A 21,440-nucleotide genomic window follows, 5' to 3' on the forward strand; every position below is an offset into this window, starting at 1 on the left:
AATGCATCCTTAAACATTATAAGTGCATTTAAAAATACAATTTTGCTTTCAATTCCTTTATGAAAGCAAAGCAAACAACATAAAAAGCCAATATATCATTAAGGATATTATAATAACAGAATTTTATTGCTGAAAAACCATATTTGTTTGTAAGTGAAGAAAATCTGAGAAGCCTATTAGATTTTTTTTTTTTTAACTGGGCCCTGTTAGTGTAATGTGGACATGGACAGATGATAGAATGATTTGCTCTTAAGGTTTTGTTCTCGAATAATAATACTAATAAAATAATATTAAGCAATTAACTGCTATGTTCTATGCTATATTTCAGACATTTTACATGTATTAACTCATTTAGTACAATTACTCTGCAAGGAAGGGGGCTGCAAATCTTGGAGATGAGAAAACTGACTGAGACAATTTGAGTCAAATGTTTAATAAGTGCAAAGCTGAATTGAATTTAGATCATCTGATTGCAAAGCTGCAGGTTTTTCCATTATACCAGAGAGTAACTTTCAATGACATTTTCCATTTGACTTTAAGATTTTTTACTTAATATTGTGATGACCATGCTGAGTGACCTTTAACTTGGGCCATGTCAGTGGGAATTCCTTTAATAAAGCTGTTTTATAGTAATAAGTTGAGTGAGTGTTGAGTTGGACTGCTCTATAAACTTTAGGTTAAAGAAGTTTACCAATGAAAACAGAGCTGCCTTTATCAATTGCTGGTCCTAAGTGGAGATTTTGCTTTATTTATTACAAATCAATTAATGGCTCTTTCCTCTAACACCCCATCCATCAATGTATAGAAGTTGCCATTGATAAGGATACCTCACCAAAAGAAATCAATTCTCCTTTGTCATTTTGACAGGAATTAGCTATAAAGGTAGATTAATCCAGGATGCAGTAGGGAAATACCTGCAGGCTAAGGCCAAAACCTAATTTTGTAAAAATCAAAATTGTCTTAAGAACATTTCACAATCGATGATAACAAAAGGTTTTGCCCCTTGTTGCCATCGTAAAAGGATTAATTTGCCTCTCCTATGTAAGAACTGAAAACCATTTTTGTTTTTTCATTTCATCAACCTAGTCCCATTGCCAAATGCTGTAGAAAGGCTCAAGAAAGTGTCTGCTCTGTTTCCCAAGGCTTGGTTTGGAATTTAAAACATTTTAATAGGGAACTGTATAAGAAAATCTAGTGTCATGCCTGAAAAATGTACAGTTGAAGATCTTGATGAGGCTGTTTGCTGGCTCTGATACAAGGTTTCTGTAAGAGTGGTCCGAAAGAATCTTTGCAGAGGAGAATTTCCATTAACACAGGTTCACCAGAGGAATGTTTGAACCATCGCACAAACTAACAGCTCTGTGCGCACTGTGGTACTAACAGTATATTGGCTTGTAGCAGCCCCAGAAGCTGCATCTGTGGAGTCTTACTTTGAAAGATGATTGCAACATGTGAGTAGTTATCATGATTCTGGCCAAAATTTAGGGCATGCTATTTCCATAGTGCTTACGGAAATTCATTTTTAAAGAAGTTTAAGAATTAGACATTAAAAATCCTGCCTACTTAACTGTGTGATACAAAGTATTCAGGAAACATTTTTGCTTCTTCTAGTTCATGTTTATCCCCAGGCTGAAAATTTTTAAAACATTTTTAGCCCCTTCCTTTGAGGATATTGCCTTGAGTTTTGATTTATATAATTTAAATTATGTAGGTCAAGTCCTTGACTAGAAACTCTGCTAAATAAGGTTTGCTTCTGAATCTCAGTGTTTAAATAGCTTTGGGGGAACTGTACCCCTAAATGGTTTTCCCTAAAGTAAGATAGTGAACATTGAGTAGTTTGCTTTTTCATTAAATCTTGTTTTCTCAGTATTTTTAAGTTACCATCCTTTTTAGAAATGTAGAAGTAGTTTTGTATGGTGGTTTCACCTATAACATATCCGGAAGTCTTTGGAGAAAAGGTTCACATTTTTACTGTATATAACTTTTATGTATAAAGCTTCTTGTTGGACAATCTTTTATTGGAAATTTCTTAATGAAGTCTCAAATTCCAGCCCAGCTCACTTTGCCCTAGGATAAATTTTAAGATTTGTCGGTCTCTTTATTGCTTGTACTTGACTCCTAGAGGTAGGGTAAATGATTAGGATCTGGTTTAGATATTTCATGATGGGCTTTAAAAAATGGTGTAACTCTAAGATATGTTTATACTATTTTCAGCCTCTTTTCCTCAATGATTTAGGTAAAAAAAGAATACTTATGTCACTAAAAATAAATACTTTGTCCATTTTCCATAGGTGGCAATCAAACTTTCACCTAATAAATTAAAATTTGTTCTTAGCTTGCTTCTCCTTAAGCAACGTTAGGATATTTTGAAGCAACATAGCCACAGTGACTACAGCTATGTTAAAGTATGTTATTTTATTTTAATTCCAAGTGGGAGACTATATGCTGAGACATCAAATAGGTCTCTGTAACTTAAAAGGAATTGAAATCATAAAGTGTATTCTCTGATAACAGCAAAATTACAGGTTAATAACAGAAAGCCGTTTAGAAAATTATCTCTATTTGGAAATTATACAACACACTTCTAAATAACCCATATGTAAAAAAAATTATATATTTTGAAATGGTAATAAAGCAAACTCAACATATCATAGTCTGTAGGAGATACAGCTAAAGGACCACTTAGAGGGAAATTTATAGCTTTAAGACTTCGAAAACCGTTATAATTTTAGCAATTATATTGGAGAACTGCAAAACTAGAGTTAGAAGAGCAGTTGCCCTTGATAGGGGGTTTGTGATCTGGGAGGGACCCACAGAGGGGCTGCAAGTGTTCAGTTTCTTTACCTTATGTGGAATTATGGATGCCTGATATGGGTTGAATTGTGTTCCTCCAAAATGCATGCTGAAGGCCCAACACTTTGTACCTCATTATTTGGAGATAAGGTCTTTAAAGAGGTGATTAGTTAAAATGAGGCCTTTAGATTGGGCCCTAATCCTATCTGGCCAGTGTTTTTTTAAGAAGAGGAAATTGGGACACACTAGAGATGACAGGGACACAGAGAGACATAAAGCACAGAGACAACTGTCAAAGAGGCACCAAGAAGGCGATGTCTCCAAGTCAAGGAGAGAAACCTCAGAAGAAACAAACCTTGCTGACACCATGATCTTGGACTTCCAGCCTTCAGAACTGTGAGAGAATCAAGTTCTCTCATGACTCTCAGTCTGTGGTATTTTGTTACGGCAACCCTAGCTGACTAATACAGTGTCCATATTTTAAAAATTTTTTTTATGTTGCTGTTTCTCGCTGGCCTGAGGTTAAATACATTTTGGAGTGAGACTGTGAGTGTACTCTTGGGGACAGACCGTTCTGCCTCCAACATGAACACTGTTCTCTGCTTTTTTGGGTCTGGTCAGCAGCAGCAAGACAGTGAGACAAAGTTCTTGATCCAGGACTGCTTCTGCCTTTAGGGCTACGTCTGTACCTTCTCCACTGGAAATCAGGAAAGACGAGGGAGCTTTTGAGCTACTTAGACTCAAGTTTGTGGACCGAGAGGCACACAGGCTGGTGTGCATGTGTGCATGTGCGTGTGCATGTGCACGTATGTATACTTAACATCAGGCATGTGTAAATTTACATTTGATGTGGGGATAATGTTAGTAGTCACAGTGCTGTTGATGGGGGATCAGAACAAGTGTAGGTGGAGTGTGGTGTTACTAGAGAGCAATGAGAATTAAGCAATTTCTCCAAAAACTTTCCCCCTAAATAAGTCTTTCTCCCTCTCCTTCCCCCTCCCTTTCTCTTTCTCTCTCTTTCCACATCGTGCATGGGATTCTATAGTTTTAAAAAGGTGATCTGTGGATTAAAGATGTTACTGTCTGTTCCAAGAATTTATTTTCATGTGATGAATATTCTTGGACAGTAAGATGTTCCATGTGAGAAGCTGACTCATACTGCTTTCCCATATGGTAGCTGGACCGAGAGTAAGGATGGAGGAGCCTGTCTGGAGACAGGTCCATCAGTTGCCTCCGCAGTCATCTGTCCAGAGCATATACCCTCAGGGAATTTGCTTCTCTACCAAGGCGTTTCAACTTTGTGTTTCTATTTTGATAACAATAATACACTGATATAAACACATCCTGAATCATCTGAATGGTCATGTTATAACAAGGTCATCCCATGAAACTCAGCACCTGTGTTAACATTTGTGCCAGCCTCTGAGTCGTAGTCTTTGTTTCTGGCTAATGACTGATTTCTCAGTGATGAGTTTCTAGCAAGTTTAGGCTGGATGATATCCTTTTCTGATGGAGGTTAGTGGAAAAAGAGGTGGGAGAATTGAACCACCCTGCTGCCCAGAGCAGTGCAAGTGCTTCTAGCACAAACGAGCCTTGGCTGGAGCATCAGTGCCATAGTCAGGCTGCAGGTGACAAGTTAGTAGTAGCAGGGCCTCAACCATCACATTCAATTCATGGTGTTAAATTGTGTTATTATAGCTCTTTTTGTCTTTTTCTTATAAATGTATTTTGGCTCTAAAGTTGTTTAGGTGTTCAAGCTTAAGGAGTTTATTTCTAGTTGTGCTTATATACATATTTTTAAAATCTAATAAAATAGGTCAGTACTGGGAGGTTGAGGAAACCTTAGTAGATTACTCAAGTTTAAGAAATGCTAGCCTGATGTGTAGCAGAGAGTCGGGACAGGGTGGGTGCTGTAAGGGGGGATCTTGAGGAAAGTGTGTGAAGGGAGGAGGCGGTTAAGATGAGGGGTGGGCTGCTTGGGGATGAAGGACATTTGGTAGATTATTTTGTAGGTGTCCTGGTTGAACACAGGGGAACTGGAAAAGTATTTTAGAAGGTCCCCTAAATCTTGATTGACTTTGCAATTTAACCTACAACTGGCACTCTTGGTGAGTTATTAAATAATGGAAGAGCTAGCTCAGAAAAATCTGACATCTCTCTTCTGGATTATTTCAAAAACAAATGCATTTCTAAAGCAATTCATTATGAAAATTGAGATCAGTGACCTCTGTAGAGAAAGGTGAAGTGGTGTCAGACCCTTTCCATTTAGCTACTAGCGGGTCCCCAGGCCACATGTGGGGTCTTTGGCTGGCACAGGGGAGCACATGGAGTCAGCAGCAGACAGGCAGGTGGGGGGCAAGCAGACAGCCCGAGGGCTGAACCCCATGCCCCACGTGTTTGGTGGAGCCTCATTGCTAATGCTCAATTCCTGTGTTTAAACTGCTTTTGAAATAATACTGTATTTTTATGTCCTTTGTAGGTCTTCATTAACTAATCCCTCTGGTGGATTCAAAGATGAGCCAGCTTTACATCAAATTCCTAGAAAGGGAGTTGTGTCCCCAGGTTCTCCTGTGGTTGAAACACAGTTTCAGGAGGGGAGCCTGAGCTAAATGACCGCATACTCCCTTTTAATTTAATAGAAACATAACCCTAAGTATAAATAGAAACACACAGGTTTTTTAAAAAAGTTCTCAACTTATGTTTATTAACATCTTGCTGTTTCTGTCTGAAACATTTCTGCATAGAAATAACAATGACAGTGCAAAGTAAAACATGGCGTTTTATGATTTCTGGGCCTTTTGGCATGTTATAGTGTACTAGATGAGCAGGTATCCTCCAAAACTCAGGCATTTTTATACTAAACATATGCTAATGAGACCAAAATAAAATATCAGAATCTTCATTTCTTTTTTTTAATTGAAATATAGTCAGTTTACAATGTGTCAATTTCTGGTGTACAGCATAATGTTTCAGTCATATATATACATATTTTATTTTCATGTTTTCTTTTTCATTATAGGTTACTACAAGATATTGCTTATAGTTCCCTGTGCTATACAGAAGAAACTTTATTATTTTATATCTAGTAGTAAGTATCTGCAAATCTCAAAGAATCTTATTTTCTTAAATAATAGAATCACCACTAGATTACATTAGAGAGGATGTAAAATTGTTTAAGCTTCTATATATGTATAAATATTAACATTTCATTATGTCATGAGAAATTTACATATTTTATATATTCCATTTCCAGGCATACTTCATTTTATTGTGCTTTGCTTTATTGCACTTTGCAGATGTTGCATTTTTTTCCCAAGTAGGTTTGTAGCAACCCTGCATTGTCAGGTGATGGTTAGCATTTTTTAGTACTGAATTATTTTTAAGTTATGGTATATATGTTGTTTTTTAGACATAATGCTATTGCACACTCATTAGAGTACGGTGTAGTGTAAACATAACTTTTATTTGCACTAGGAAACCAAAAAATTTGTGGGATTGACTTCGCTGTGATAATCGCTTTATTTTGGTGGTCTGAAACTGACCCTGCAGTATCTCCAAGGTATGCTTGTGCAGTGACAAACTCAATATATGTTGTGTAGAAAACTATTTTTGTTTTGTGTATTTATCATGTTTCTCCCCATTGTGGAGAGAAATACTTTGACTGGAAATCAAATCTTTCCACCTTCAGAGGAGTAGGAGACCATGTTCTCATGGAGAGCGTGGACCTCATTCAGCAAGTGGGTTTGAAGCTGGATTTAGTTGGCAGCTTATGCTCTCTGTCACTTAAACTTTACATCAACATCAAACACCAAAAAGCAATCCTTCTGAAAGGAAAGAGCAGGGTGGGAGGGGCAAAGGGAGAAATGAGACTCGACTTTTAGAAACTAACAGTGCTGAAAATATTTATGTGAAATTAACTACAACAAAATTGTTACCTAATGAAAAGATAAAAGATAACTTAGAAGACCTGAAAGAAGTATGAGACCTGAAAAAAAAAACCCAAACAAACAAAAAACCAAAAAAACAAAGCAAAAAATGATGTCGAGTGTGAGGTATGGGAAAAGATTGAAGAAATAGAGATAGGAAAGAAAGAACAAAAAGCAAATACCTGGAATGTTACCAAGTAGGTTTGAGTTTCAGATCTTTCCTTAAATGACACCTATTAAGACTTTGTTAAATTAATTTATTATCATTTTGTAAACATGTATTTGATAATGAAAGATTTCTGAGTGTGTTATTTTGGATTGTTTAGCAATAAAATGAAAACGTGTGCTCCTCCTTTTTCCATACAAGATTCATGAATGTGTTCAGTGAAATGAAAAAACCAGTAAGATGTAGGTTTTTCTTTTGTGAGTTTTTCCTTTGATCAAGGAAACAAGAAAACAGTATCTTTCATGTTTGAAGTGATTCTGTCTGGTGCTAAAACCAATGTGCAGGTAAAAACATGGTTACATATATGTAAATGAAGGACAGTATAACACAAACATACAACTTCCACAGATACGGCAATATCAGAATTGTAATTTAGATTGCTTAATGGATTGCCCAGTGATGATTATTATTTGCTTAAAGTTGTATTTTATCTCCCCTATAGGAGGTAGGTAGGATTTAGGGACTGTAAATATTTGTAACTCCCACAGCAAGCCTTTTCTGTTCCTCTTGCATGTAGTAATCCACTCAATAGCAATAGCATTAAAGGGAGCACAGTGGAGGTTTTTGTGCTAATCTTGTAATTGCAGTACCAGCCTTCAGGATAAGTCCTTTAGTTAGATTACAGGGATGTAATAATGGTAACATGTATTGCGTGCTTTCTTTGTACTCAGCAATGTTGTAGGAGTGTCATGGGTGTTATCACATTGAAATGTCACAACAGCACAATGGAGTAGAAACTATTTTACATCTGTTTGTCAGATGAGAAAACTGAGTGAGGCTCAGAGAAGAAATAGATACTGCCAGATGCTTTGTAAGAAATGGAGCCAGGATTTGAACCTAGACCACTTGCTCCAGGGCTTTTAATTTGTCCTCTTGATTGCTTCCCAAGGGCAAGTTTGCATGCTCTGTAATCTCTGCCACAGGACAGTAATTCTAGTTCTGGAATTACATGAAAAACTGCTTTTGTAGTGTTTTCTCAGTCATTCTGTATTTATTGGCATATATATTTTTTTCACCAGTTAAGAAAACCTCTTAGGCTGGCCATTTTCCTATCTTGAGCGGTTTTTCAGGTGGTCAGTGTGTATTGTACAGCTAACCTTGAAACAACACACATTTGAACCGTGTGGGTGGGTTCACTTACATGTGGATTTTTTTCAATAGATAATACTACAGGATCCTACAGGAGCCTACAGGATTACAGTTGGTTGAATCCATGGATGTGGAACTACAGATACAGAGAAACTGTATATAGACATGTAGGGCCAACTAAGTTACACTTTTTTTTTTTTTTTGACTGTGTGGAGGTTGGCACCCCAATCCTCCTATTTTCAAGGGTCAACTGTGTTCTCACCAGGTTATCATACAGTTACTTTGAAGTCCAGAATTCTTTGTAAATATTCTGCCCCTTCAGACTTCCGTTACTTTTCTTGGTTTGACTTGCCAAAATCAGATACTGCTAGGTATGAATTTATTTCCTCCATAGAGATGAGTATACCCTTGTAGTCACTATGGTGTTTAGATAGGCTATCATCTGAGGTTCCTTGAGAGAGAGAAAGCTACATAGATATTCTGGAGAGGAAATAAAATAAGACTTTTGTATGCACCACATAAATATATTAGAAGTCACAAATTTAGATGTACAACGTAGAGAGTAAGGAATGGACTTCGTGGTCACCAGAGATAACAGAAATCCCAGTGCTGCTCATTTTCTTAAAGGCCTGAGTATGTTCCGTGTTCATTAAGTCATTGTTACAGAATTCGTTTGAGATGTCAGTTTGCAGACCTAGGTTGTGTCCTTTTGGTAATTTCTAAAACAGGCCAAAAGATTTTCCAGAGATTAAAAATATGCCCAGTTAAGTGTTTGGAGTCTTCCTAGTGTCAGTCTGTTACTTAATGCTGAAAGCCATGCTTGGCGTTTCAGTACCATTTGAGTGGCTACTGGCAGGGGTTTTCAGTTCATCAGCATTTGTGTATAGTGTCTGCTCTGGTGGAGCAAAATACTATATTAAATATTATAGTAGAAACCAAGAGCTCAGAGCCTCTTTTCAGCCAATCCTTGGATAGTTGGGGGACCAGACATCTGTGCAGCAAATATGGAGCCCTTAATCCAGGTAGTAAGTAGGTGAGTCCTGACAAAGTGCTGTTTTACTTGGAGGTGGCCTCTTCAGGGGGAGGTAGGACAACATTATGTGGAAGAGACATGGGAGGTGGGACTTTATTTCCAGTGTCAAAGGATTAAATTGAATAAAATGATGGTAGAAATTCTAGCACAGGGAATGGTCTGATTAAAACAGTGGAGCAAATCTCTATTGGGGACAGGGAGAGGCGATGGACTGGACCAGAGGAGAAGCTTTCTTTCTATTGGCGAAACTGGGATGTGAGATCAGCATTGATCATCAGAGTTGTCAGTGTAGCTTACTGATTATGATGAAGTGTAATTTGGGGTCAATTTCTTAAGTCTTAGTGCTGAGCTCAGGCATTGAGAGCAACATTTTCCAAACTGTACTTTATGCAGCCCTGATACCCTATATTTTGTGAAAATGCATTCCCTGATCAAATAAGAGTAGGCAACACTTAACAAAGTTTCTCAGTGTATTGAATTTACTAACGTATGCTATACCTTCCCAAGAAGGAAGACTCAGAGCATGCCATGGGTCTCACACTTTAAGTACAGAATCTTAGTTTCCTGGAACACCCCTGAGCAGCTACCTTGGGTGCTAGTTTTATGCTCTTAAGGAAAAACTAGCTCAGACTGTTCTGTGTAGGATGAAGCCTTAAGAACCATCTCTGAAGAGGGCAGTAATAAAGTATGATTTAAAGTTTTATTCTGCTTATGCCTGCCTACAGTTTTTTATTCTCAGGGGCATAAATACATCTAAGCTAAGATTTAAGAAGTTGAGAGAATTCCTAAAATTTCATGGAATCCCCAAGTCCTTTATATAAACTAATTTCACAGCATTTAAAAAATTTAGTTACTGAAGTGTTATTAATTTGAATGCTGAACTTCTGGCTTCTGTGGTTCTCATTACTGACGCTGGGGTTAAAAGACTTTTTCTTTGTGGATCTTATTTCTCCGTTGAGATGAGCATTACGTTGGGCATTGGGTACTGTTAGAGGTGTGTGGTTAGGGAGAGTGAAACATGAGCACCCACGTTTCCTGTAACATTGTCCACACCCTGGTGGTGTTGGAGGAAGGATTCATTAGGACCTCAGGTCATGTATGAGGACCTGGTGGGCCTGGGGCTGTCCCTGCTCTCCCTGGCAGCTGTCGATAAAGCTTTTAATGACATTTCTAGCACTCTGCTTCTAAAACTGTTGTGATGATCTGGCCTTATATAACCATATGATTTATCTAATACTTTATGTTCCATGTTGTCAACGCTGGATTATCACAGGATCACAGAAGATTGAATCGAAAAATTACTTCCTCCTCTACCCATATCTGAAGTAGAGTCCCATAAGAAATTGCATTTCATCGAGAAATCGTTGGTGGCTTTTTCCTCTGCCTTTCATTAGGACCCTTTTCTCCTCTTAAGTTTTGAAATAAGGTAGCAAATAAATGTCTTAAAGAAAAATTTCCTGATGAGAACGTTTGAGCCAGAGAAATGGAAGGAGAATCAAAATACAATTAGCTTGATTGTTGGTTACAAAGGCCTTCAATTAAAATCTGTTCTTCAGGAATACAGGTTAAAAATCAATTTTAAATGAAAGTTGTCATGCCTACCAAGGATCATGTGTGAGATGCTTATATAATTGTTTTAAACTCAGATTTAGACTGCAGTTAGAGAAAATGAGAAAATTAGGAGAGTGAAGTGCATAGTGAAGTCATCTCAAGAGAAATAACTGCATTGAGTCCAAAGTCTACTTTAAAAAGTGGACAAATGTCTGTGGGAGAATCACTTTTTTCAGGAGTGGATGGTTCCAACTTGTCTTTTAGTGAGGCTCACTCTATTTTTTTTCCTTGCCACCCTTAATGGTCAGCAGTTTCACTACATCCAAGTGGAATCTTTAAAATTTTATTTAAAGTATCCTCAGAAAGTGTGTGTTGCTATTTTCATTTGGTTTGTTTGCACTGGTACTCTTGGAGGTTTTTGCAATAATCAGAAAACACTTATGTCATAGACTCTGTTTACTGTCTTTAAACAATGGTTTACTTTTTTTAAAAATAGGAGTTGAGGTGTTGGCTCGTGTATTTGAGAAAAAGAATAGACAGTGTGGGTATTCAGTGTGAGACACTGGAATCTTGCTGAGATTGAAATCCTGGCTCTACTACATTTAAGGATGTGACTTTGGTCAACTTAGCCTCTCTGTGCTTTGGTTTCTCCTTGTATAAAATGGGGTTGGTGATAGCAGTACCTACTTCACACGGTCTTTGTGGATATTGAAGGGCTTAGAACAATACCAAATACATAACAAGTGTTAAATAAATATTGGCTATTAATTGCCAAATAAACTAGTAACAAAGAGGCATCATTTTTAGATTTTCCTCCTATTGTCGGTGGGTAACTTCAGGAGGAGAGATGAAATGAGACAGGAGGGCAGTTTCCTTTTCTTGTTTGTTGTATGATGACTAGGACATCTTTAACTGGAAGGTAGGACTTGATGGTTAAATGTTTCTGTGCAGGAGCTGTGTCCTTTCCCTCCAATTAACGACAAGCTCCAGACCCCTCTGTGCATGGTCTATGCGGCTGTGGAAATCTCTTCGAGCTTTGAGTTCTCTGCCAGAAACTTGAAAATAACCCAAGAAAATATTTAGTTTACCTTCCTACTTTCAGAAACCTTCTGCAGCTCTTAGACATGGAAGCTCACAGAGTTTAAGGTCCTAAGAAACCATGAACATGGAGGTCAATGGTTATTACCGTGTTGTCAACGGCAAGAGGGAAAGGGTGCTAAAAACACCAGACCCTATGTACCTATTGGTGACGCTTTTTTTGGTCGCAGTGTGAAGTGATTAAAATCAAGTAATTAACCATAATTTATTTATGTAGTTAAATTCCATAGAAAGCAGTGTAATGTCATTACTAAATTTTGAACTCATTATAGAATTGACAGTATGATATTTTAGGGTGACTTTTGCTTGTTAGATACTGGTCTTTTGAAATATTTTGAGAAATATGGTCCCTTTTGTAAGTCCAACCTCATCTCGAAGTATTTCCAAGTTCTTTAATTTAAAGTTTTGCTTAATAGTTTGTCACTAAAATCAGAAGTTGTGATGTGTTGGAGAAATTCCCAAACCTTTTTATCCCATAGCCCCTGAATTCATTGTCTAAATGGTTTCTCTAAGCGTGTATTTGTTATCTCAATATCCCATGAGAGTGATCACTTCTAACCCGGGATCTTCCGTCCACAGTACTCACAGTTGCTGTTACCCTTACAGATGATACTTTATGTGAGTTACACTGTTTGCACCTCAAATTCCATGTCTTCAAAACAATCATTTTTCAAACTATGTCCGTCTTCCTTCCTGGTGCCTTATTAGTGGTATCCTTACTCTTCTGGTTACTGAGCTGTAATCCCAAGCAATTTCTCACCTTTCCCGCCATTCCTTATCCTCTTCATCTACAGTCACTGAAACCTTAGAATTTTTCCTTAATTCTCTTTTTTTCCGTAACCATCCCTCTTTCAGCATTTTCCTTGCTTCCTCCCTGGTGAGGAACTCATGACTTCATGCCTCCTGTACCAGAACAGCTTACTATATACTATGATATACCAGAGATGATTACAGTCTGTTATAGATGGCCCTCATGGCCTTCTAGCTAGTCTCTAAGACGCAGGTGTTCAGTCCTCTTCCCTGCGTAGTTTTCTGATTAAAGCTCTTATGTTTTATTTCACTCCTGATGTAAAACTTACGGTGGTAGAGCCTAGACCCTTCAATCCACTTGTCTTCACTTGGCCTTACTGTCATTTGCTCGTAACATCTTCTATTCTGCAGCAGGATGTTTTTTTATGCTTAAGTGTCATAACTTCAGTCACATGAGGCTTATAACTTTTTTGATCCAATCCTTTGGAATCTTCTTCACCCATTTTCTCCTCATGTATCTTTTTATTCTCCCCTCAGGAGCTTTCCATTGTCCTGCATGTATGCACCTCACTTACAGACTTATGACCTATATTTTTCTGTCACTTCTTGCCTTGTATGAACACTTAACTGTCCATTTTTATTTCCATTTTATGTTATCCATTGCTATAATTCCGTGTTTTATATTTTTCATTTAATTGGTTTCTAATTTCCTAGGGGCAGATATTATATGTCACCTCAGTATGATTTTTATAGTGGGCACTAAATTAAAAATGTGGAGTGAATTCGTGGTCAAAACTTGGGGAAGTCAACGTACACATGGGCGTGCCAAGGATCAGACAAGATACTTATGAAGCAGCAGCGTTCATACAAATAAAATGCGGACGCAAGGTGGTGTGATGGTTGGACATGTTTTGGGCTTAGCTGACAACGTCCTTTATTCTGGAATAACAGCATTCCTCCTGACTTCTCATGACCTTCAAATTTTATTTGCAGACAATGAGATGTGTTTCCATAATAGGTCTTGCAAATACAGCCCTGTTTGCTCATGTTTTTTTTACCTACATATATTTGACTTGGTCGTTTATCTGCTCACTTACGGATATTTGTTGGTCTGCCTTGTCTACAACAGCCTACTAAGATAAAGTTACTGTTGTATTGTCACCTCTGTACTGCTCTGGTCTCTCCACTGTAGGACCAAGAACCTTATTTATGTGAACACACACAGTTGCTCAGGGACAGCGGTTCTATCAGAGTCCTCTGCATCTTTGCATTATATCTTGCTGCCCTCCCCTTGTCACCCTTACCGCATTATCTAATCTGGAATTTCAGACCCTGCGCCCTGGAAGTCATCTCCACATTCCCACTCGTATCAGCTGTGAGAAATCGCAGGCTAACGGCGAGAGCTGCCTGTGTTCTGCCACAGATCGCTGTATACCTGAGCATTTTGGTGAAGGGGAATATGGTTTCTGTAGCTCTAGGAAACAAATGAGGTGTTTTTTTGTGGGAGGGGGCACCTGATCAGTTTGCATTTTCTTCCGCAGAAAATCTGTATTTTTTTTTTTTTTTCGCTCATCTCTTTTCAGGTGGTTGTTAGTAAACATACTGGTTTCTCTTTGTAGGACCTGTATTTACTGCGTTAGCGGTGTCTAACTTGATGTCTTTTGCAAATATAAAATGTGAGCCAACTTTTCCATCATCAGGTCACCCCTGGGGTCATCACTGAACATCTTTAACTGCTTCTGAGCCATGGATAGCTGTTCTGTTGTGCATTTTACTAGATCTCCTTAAAACTAACAGAAAAGGGGAATGGCTAATGGTAAGGTTTCCCCACCTCTTAGAACATTTCTGACTTACTTTTAAGTGCTGCCAATGCAAGGTTTTTCTTATGAGTGGGTGGTATGACTATAGTTCAAAAATGTTGTGTTTACGATATTAAAATGTTAGGAACCATTTTTAGATTCCTTTCCTAAGGACAAAGCAGGAGGAAGAAGACTGAAGGAGCGTGTTACAGATAACTTTTGCAAGTATTCAAGTATTTTTGGCATTGAGTTTTCGATCTGAGCGTTCTGTCAGCTTCTGGCTGTCACCCTTGGCCTGACCCGCCAATGCCTTGAACTCAGTATAGCCAGAGACCAGCTCATTCTGCCTGTTCTGCTCTGACCTTTTCCTTTGAGTTTTGTGCTTCAAAGGTGGTGGTTGTCATTTGCCTGCTGCTCCCACACCCTATCAATCACTCATTCCTTATTTCAGTAACTTACCATGTGCTCCAGATACTTTTCTAATCCACCACCGTTTTCCCATTCTTACATCTGGCTGCTATCATCTCCAACCTTGGCTGGTTCAGGCGCTTTCTTACTGGGCTATCTGGTCTCCTGTGGGTATCCCACCCTGCTCCCATCCTCCTGAAATAGATCTTACTGAGTTATTTCCCTTATTGACCAAAGAGTACATTGCAAGATTTTTAGCATTTCATATCCCGTTGGCCTCTTTTCCAAAATCTTCCCACACCTGCATCCACTGCTGCCTTTGATTTGATGGTCTAGTCCTGGTCTAGTTCCTGAGTCAGTCCTGACTGAGCCAGGGTGCAGGTAAGTCTTTTCCATCTCTTTACTCTTCCTGTATGCAATGTGTACTTTCCCTAGACCAGAAATGTGGTGGCCTTGTGATGCCCTCTGAGTCACCTGTCATCCATATCACTGTCATCGTGGCCAGTTTCCTTCCTCTGTGTGTCATCACATAGTGTCCGTGCTCTGCAGCTCTCCCACCCGTCTTGTTCTCACCTACTCTGGACTTTACTGGGGCCCCATTACCTAAATTTTGCTAGTTACTCAGTGTAATATTCTAGACTTTCTCTAAGACTTCAGGTTGGACCTCAACGTCTCGATCAGTGAGGTGCTTTCCATCTGAATTATTCCTCTCAAGACTGGTGAGTGTGACACCTGAGAGCACCTGGGGGCTGGCTCTCTGCCCACTGTGTGCATTAGTTTCCTATGACTCCTTACTCAAGGCTGCAAACTTGGTGGCTTAAAGCAACAAATTTAGGTGTTCACAGGGCCACACTCTTGCCCAAGTCCTAGGGGAGACTCTGCTCCTTGTATTTTCCAGCTTCTGGTGGCCGCTGACACTCCTTGGCTTGTGGCTGCATCACTCCAGCATCTACCTCCCTCCCTTCCTCTATCTGTAGTCCAGTCTGCCTCTTGGAAACAGATTTGTGATTGCATTTAGGGCTCAACTGGATAATCCAGAATAACCTCCCCATCTCAAGATCCCTAATTTAATTGCATATGCAAAGTCTTTGCCTTACAAGGTAACATTTACAGGTTCCAGGGACTAGGATCTGCTGTCTTTGGAGAGCATTATTCATCCAGTTACACTGTATTTTACCCACCTTATATGACTGCTTGCCTGCTCCTGGAAACCCTGGTCCTGACCATCCCTGAGTCATGGTTACGCTTGCCAAGCCTGCTGGCTTCTCTGCCTCCTTATGCACTTCATCTCTCCCTAGAGAACTGGTCTCAGCAATGCTGCCAGTTTTCCTGGGGTCTGTCTCATGCCCGTGGCCGGCACCACCTCCCCTGCTCCTGTCCCTTTTGCCTCAGTCTCCTATATTGAGTTGTTGAAATAACAAGTCCTTTAAAAATGTCTTCCTGGGGTGCTCTTTCTCCCATGAAGACTTGGGAATTCAGGCCCTCCCAGATTGTCTCCGCTGCTGCTCACCTAACGAGGGTGTATGTATGGGACAGGCCGTGAGAATAGGGACTGCTGTTTGCTTACCTAGAATGCTCTTTTCTCTTCTTCTGTGTTTGGTGTAGTACTGTTCATCTTGTAAGGTCCTGTTCAAGTGTCAGAGTCTCTGAGACTCTTCTGAACCCCTCTCCTCCCTCCCCTTCTCCCTCCCTCCCTCTCTCTATGCAAAATCAATTACTTCTTTCTTTTTCCTCAGCCCTCTGTTTGTACTTGCCTCTAACCCTTACCACATTGTGTTCTGCTTTATTGTGTTTGCGTCGTCTCCTTGCTAGACTTTGAGGTTCATGAGAGCCAGAAATAGGATATTATTTACCTTTTTTAAATTTAGCCTGACACATGGCCCACAATAAGTGCTTGACAATACTATAGAACGAATATGTGTTTAATCAATTCAAATTTCAAATTTTCCATCATCCAGACTCTCAGTATATGTTTAAGACTTTTCTCCTGATTTTCCTTATGAGCCCCAATGTAATTGTTTCTTTTAGGTGGCTACATACAGTCCACTTTGTTTTTTGTTTCCAGTACAAATGGGTTAAAAATACCCCATGTATTCTGTGCTTAAATTTCATTCAGTGTGAGGATATCATTACACTTACTCCTCTATGGAACCAATTTAATATGAGACTTTACTAAAACTGAAAAACTGCGAGTGTCATGTTGCTTGTTTCTCTTCTTGTAAATCTAGACCTGTAAGCAAGCATTTGGTCATACTTGTCAGGATTGCTTCTTTTGACTTACTAGTGATTTGTCGAAACAGGACTGTATTTTCCCCCCCTTCTCTGGATGTTTTGTTTTGACTGAGGAGATCAGAATTTCAGAGTTACTTCCCCCACCTTTTCACTAGAAGCTGGGGAAAGAACTGCCCTCCGCCTCCCTCATCTTAAATGTGTGAGGTGTCTGCCCTGCTGAGTTGCTGGTGTCTATTTCCTGTTTCCTATATCCTTGAGCCTCTTAGGAGCTGTGTGAGGGTGATGGTATTTTATTAAATTGCGTGTCTTACATTTATGAGAAACTCAGAGGGCTTTGAGGATTTTCCTTTTTGGTATCTAATCTTCTAACAGCTCTCTGAGGTAGGTGGTGTGAAGTGCTACAACAGAGGCATAGCACAACTTGATGTGGGCCCCATAGCAAATCAGGAGCTGAGTGGAAAATGTCTCCTGGGTCTTTCAACTTCCGTTGCAGTGATCTAGATGCCAGATGACTTAATTATAATTTTTAACACCTCTACCCATTTTGGTGTTGCATGAAGTACTACTGTCAGCATTCATATGGTAGCCAGTGCTCCAGTTTTCGTATTTTTCTGTCTTAAGCACTTCTCGTTCACTAACATGCACACACACTTGTGTGTGTATAATAAAAAAATGACGTGTGTATATATTTCTTTCAAAAGAAATATATACAAAATTAGGTTCTGCAGAAAGGTTACTTGGTATGGGGTCTTCATGCAAGTAGGAGATTCCAGCATCATCAGCTTACCTGATACTTTTGCCTAAGTTTTTGGCAGCTGAACTTACTACATAGATGTGAAAATATTGTAAAATGTAACCCATGACAAGAAATACTCCAAAATTGTGCTGTAGGTACTTAATAAGTGAAATATTTTTTTTTTTTAGATAATTCTTCCCTGCAAATGACAGTATCCCCAAAGTGAGCCCCTACTGTCACTTTCACATACTTTTCCTTAACAAATGTTAAGATTTGTTGTTGTTTGTTCACTTTTAATTTAAAATTTTACTGCAGCTGTAAGTTCTTGATCAGATCTGCCTGATTCTTTAAAGGGAATGTCTCCAGGGGCTTTGTGTCTGCGGTGGAGGGTGTGTGGCCAGGCTTCTGTCTCCCTGATGACTGTGTTCGGAATGCCCCTCTCTTTGGCCAAGTGGCATTCATTATCCTGTTGCTCCTAGAGCATTAAGAACTGCCTGGCAGGAAAGTTGCCCCACAGTTTCTGTAGTCTTGGAGGCACAGTTTCAGTTCATTGCCATGGAATGGTGGGGAGGCCGATTCTGACACGGCTGCCTTGAGGGTCAGTCTGGAGACCTCTGTGTGATTTCCCTCAGCCCAGAGAGGGGATTTAGAGCACCTGGTGAGGGGATGCAACTTGCCAGCCTCCACTTTGTTGGCCTGCCCTCCCACCCCTGCCCTTTGGAGCACCACCCAGCTGCAGTGCTCTTGCCTTGAAACCATTTGGAGCAGCTGGAATGGAGGCCACCCAGAGCTTCTGTGAGCAGCTGTGGCTGCACGGCTCCTGTTGGCCAGAGCAGAGACGGTTCTCACTTATCTGCGCTGAGCACGGGTGGCCGTGATCCCTTAGGATAATGCAGTTTCTCACTGTCTGGGGATGGGAGCTGTTGTCCTCCTTTCCAGCTTGTTGTTTGAAGTCCTTTTGCAAGGCTTCCGGCTTTTGCTGAGTCACAACAGACACACACACAGACACACCGTGCTTGCCTCACTCCCCTCTTCATTCCCATTTAATGGCTTTTGAAGTTACTAAGGAGATAACAAATCTCCCTGCTTGGGGAGGGTAAGAACTTAAATAGTAAGTAGAAGGAACTGTTCACACAGGTTCATAAACGTCTGAAAAATTTCCTGTCGTCCTCCTCTTTCATTGCTGTTAGCGTCTCTGTTCCTGTCTCCCCCTTCCAGCGTTCTGGGCTGAACCACAAGCATCAGTGTGGCAGGCATGTGAGGACAGAGGCATACTGCACACCGGGGGTTTGTGCAGATGTATGTTGAAGGGTGCTATTTTTGTTTCCCCGATAGAAAATGGCCATTTCTCATGAACATTTTATTTACTTATTGAAGTACAGTCAGTTACAATGTGTCAATTTCTGGTGCACAGCACATTGTCCCAGTCATGCATATGCATACATGTATTCATCTTCATGTTCTTTTTCTTGGAAGGTCATTGCAAGATACTGAATATAGTTCTCTGTGCTATACAGAAGAAACTTGTTTTTTTTTTTAAATTCTATTCTTATATATAGTGGCTAATATTTGCAAATCTCTGACTCCCAAATTGATCCCTTCCCATCCCCTTTCCACTGGTAACCGGAAGACTGCTAGTGAACATTTTAGGAAGGCGGTTTCTTCACTGTCTGCTCTCACTTGTGCCGACCTGTAGTGGAAAGGAACAGAAATCTGGATCCCTGGTGCATGCACCTGGGCTTTTTGGGGCGTCTTTCTTAGCAATCTGCTGTGAGAGCCACTGGCAGGTGATGGATTTCTAAAGCAGAAAATCAAGCTTACTCACAGGAGAAGCTTATGGTTTTAGAAACCACGTGGTGACGAGCACTGTCATTTCGCAAGGTTTGGCAGGCGCCAAGGAACCGGGGAGCCACGGAGAAAGTCAGCTTTCCTACTTAATTACTTTTAAACTATGTTAGCTCATTCTCTGGGTCAAAACAACAGCTTCAGTCCTTCACTGTAGTGGTATTTTTTAGTGCAATAAAATAATTTTTATGAATTGAAGAAAAATTGGAAGAGTGTGTAGACAGCATTCCTACCTGGTAGCATTTATAAACTTCTTATATTAGTAACAGGTACTGGCTCCGCACTTGGGACTTTTCAAATGTATTAGATCATGACTTGCCCAATTATATAGGCCATTTAACTGATAACATGTTCACCTTTCTCAGTGATAATTTAGACTGAGATCAAGATAAAAAAAATAGTGTCTGTCCTCTATTTTATTGTTACCAGTTCATGAAAATTGCCAAAGGGCTGGAAAACACAATTTTCTCAGGTTTTACAACACAGCTCGTCAAGGTCCCTGGGCCTAATTTGTTCTTAAGTAATTTTCAAATAGGACTCTGTCCTTTAGCTCAGTGTCGGTGTCTGGACTGTCTTAAAGCAAGTTGCAGCCTGATACAGACACTCTGCCATTTTCTAGGCAATGGAAAGTTCTGGAAAGTAGATCATTTCCCCTCCTTGGTAGGTACAGTGTAACTGTTTGATGTCACGTGTGTGATGTGGTATTTGTGTTTGTGCTAGGAGCTGTATATGGATATGTCAAAAATCAGAAGCCTTTCACTTTCCCTAAGACTTGTCTCCAGTGCTTGTGCCTTGAATGCAGATGGTAACAAACAGAGGCAGGCTCTGTCTGGAAGTACGGGGCGTCTCTGCTTGAGCTGGAGCTCTTGTTGTTCCAGGCCTCAGGGGGTAGAGACAGAGGGTTGTTTCCTAGCTTGCCCTTGGAGCCCCCAAGCCTCTGCAAATTGATGTAGCTGCCTTTATCTGTGTGCAGAATCTTGCCTGCGGCCTCCCACAGTGTGGGGGGAGAGAGTCAGGGAGAAGTGGGAGGAGGGAGATGATTCAGCCTCTGCTAAGTCAGGCACTGCCCTGGGTGCTGGACATTCATGCCAGTATGTCTGGACCACAACTTTGAAAAGTAAGTAGTTCATAATGAGACAGTGTAGAGGTCAGATGTTGGAGCCAGATTGCCCTGCTTTGAATCCTAACTTCGCTACCTTCAAAGTCTGTGACCACCTGGTGCCTCAGTTTCCCCGTTTGTGAAGTGGGGATAATGATGAAACCAGCCTCCCCTGTTTGGGATAAATAAAAGCTGTAAAGTGCTTCGAAGAGCATCTGCCATAGTGTAGTAGGTAAATGTTAAATAATGGGATAGGAACACAGGTCAGCAAACTGCCCGGTGTGTGTAAGTGGCTGGGTTAGGATTAGAACTTGGATCTGCTGGTTCTAAAGAGGTGATCTTTTCATCTCACCACCCTCTGTACTTCCTTTCTTTCCATTTTGGTTACATTTGAGTTGGTGTTCTGAGTCCGTCCTCTTCCTTCCTCACCTGATCAGGGGTGGTCCCTGCATCGCTCTGGTTTTCCCTTTTGCTTGCCCTTGTAGAGACGCTCTAGGGTTTGCTTCAGTCAAGGCGGTCCAAAAAGACTGGAATTGAACTGACATTTTAATTACATGGTCAATTTTTCAGGGTAGAGTAAATGATCATTTGTTGTTTCCCATTGTTTTAATGTGTTTTCTTCCCTCAAACATGGGAGTGTCTTGTGGGCGGCTTCTGTGTCCTGTGCTGCGCGATACACTCCCCCTGAGCGCACAGGCAGCAGCTTGTGGGTATTTGAGTTGAAGAAGGAAAGCACCACATTTAATGGCTGCTTCCTGTCTCTAAACTTAAAATGCCATGAGACAGCATTTTTCCTTTTCATGGTGACGGGATCAAGAGTTTATAGTCTGGATTTTGGGGTCTTTGACCTGTCCT

At 40.1% G+C, this 21,440-nt stretch overlaps 1 protein-coding gene across 12 annotated transcripts in view; it reads left to right on the forward strand.

Moving 5' to 3' along the window:
* The window catches only part of LOC105084198 (uncharacterized), a 987,172-nt gene that overhangs the window by 261,881 nt on the left and 703,851 nt on the right, over positions 1-21,440 (forward strand). For 2 of the 12 annotated variants that reach the window (XM_074348164.1, XM_074348167.1), the window contains 2 exons: positions 5,813-5,881; positions 6,268-6,352. The exons of 9 other annotated variants lie outside the window; for them this stretch is intronic. The gene's annotated coding sequence lies outside the window, so the exon portion shown is untranslated. The remainder of the gene's footprint in view (positions 1-5,812; positions 5,882-6,267; positions 6,353-21,440) is intronic. One more of the 12 variants, XM_074348166.1, reaches the window with a different exon arrangement.

This window comes from Camelus bactrianus, chromosome 20 (assembly GCF_048773025.1).
Source record: "Camelus bactrianus isolate YW-2024 breed Bactrian camel chromosome 20, ASM4877302v1, whole genome shotgun sequence".
In the NCBI taxonomy this organism is placed as follows: Eukaryota; Metazoa; Chordata; class Mammalia; order Artiodactyla; family Camelidae; genus Camelus; species Camelus bactrianus.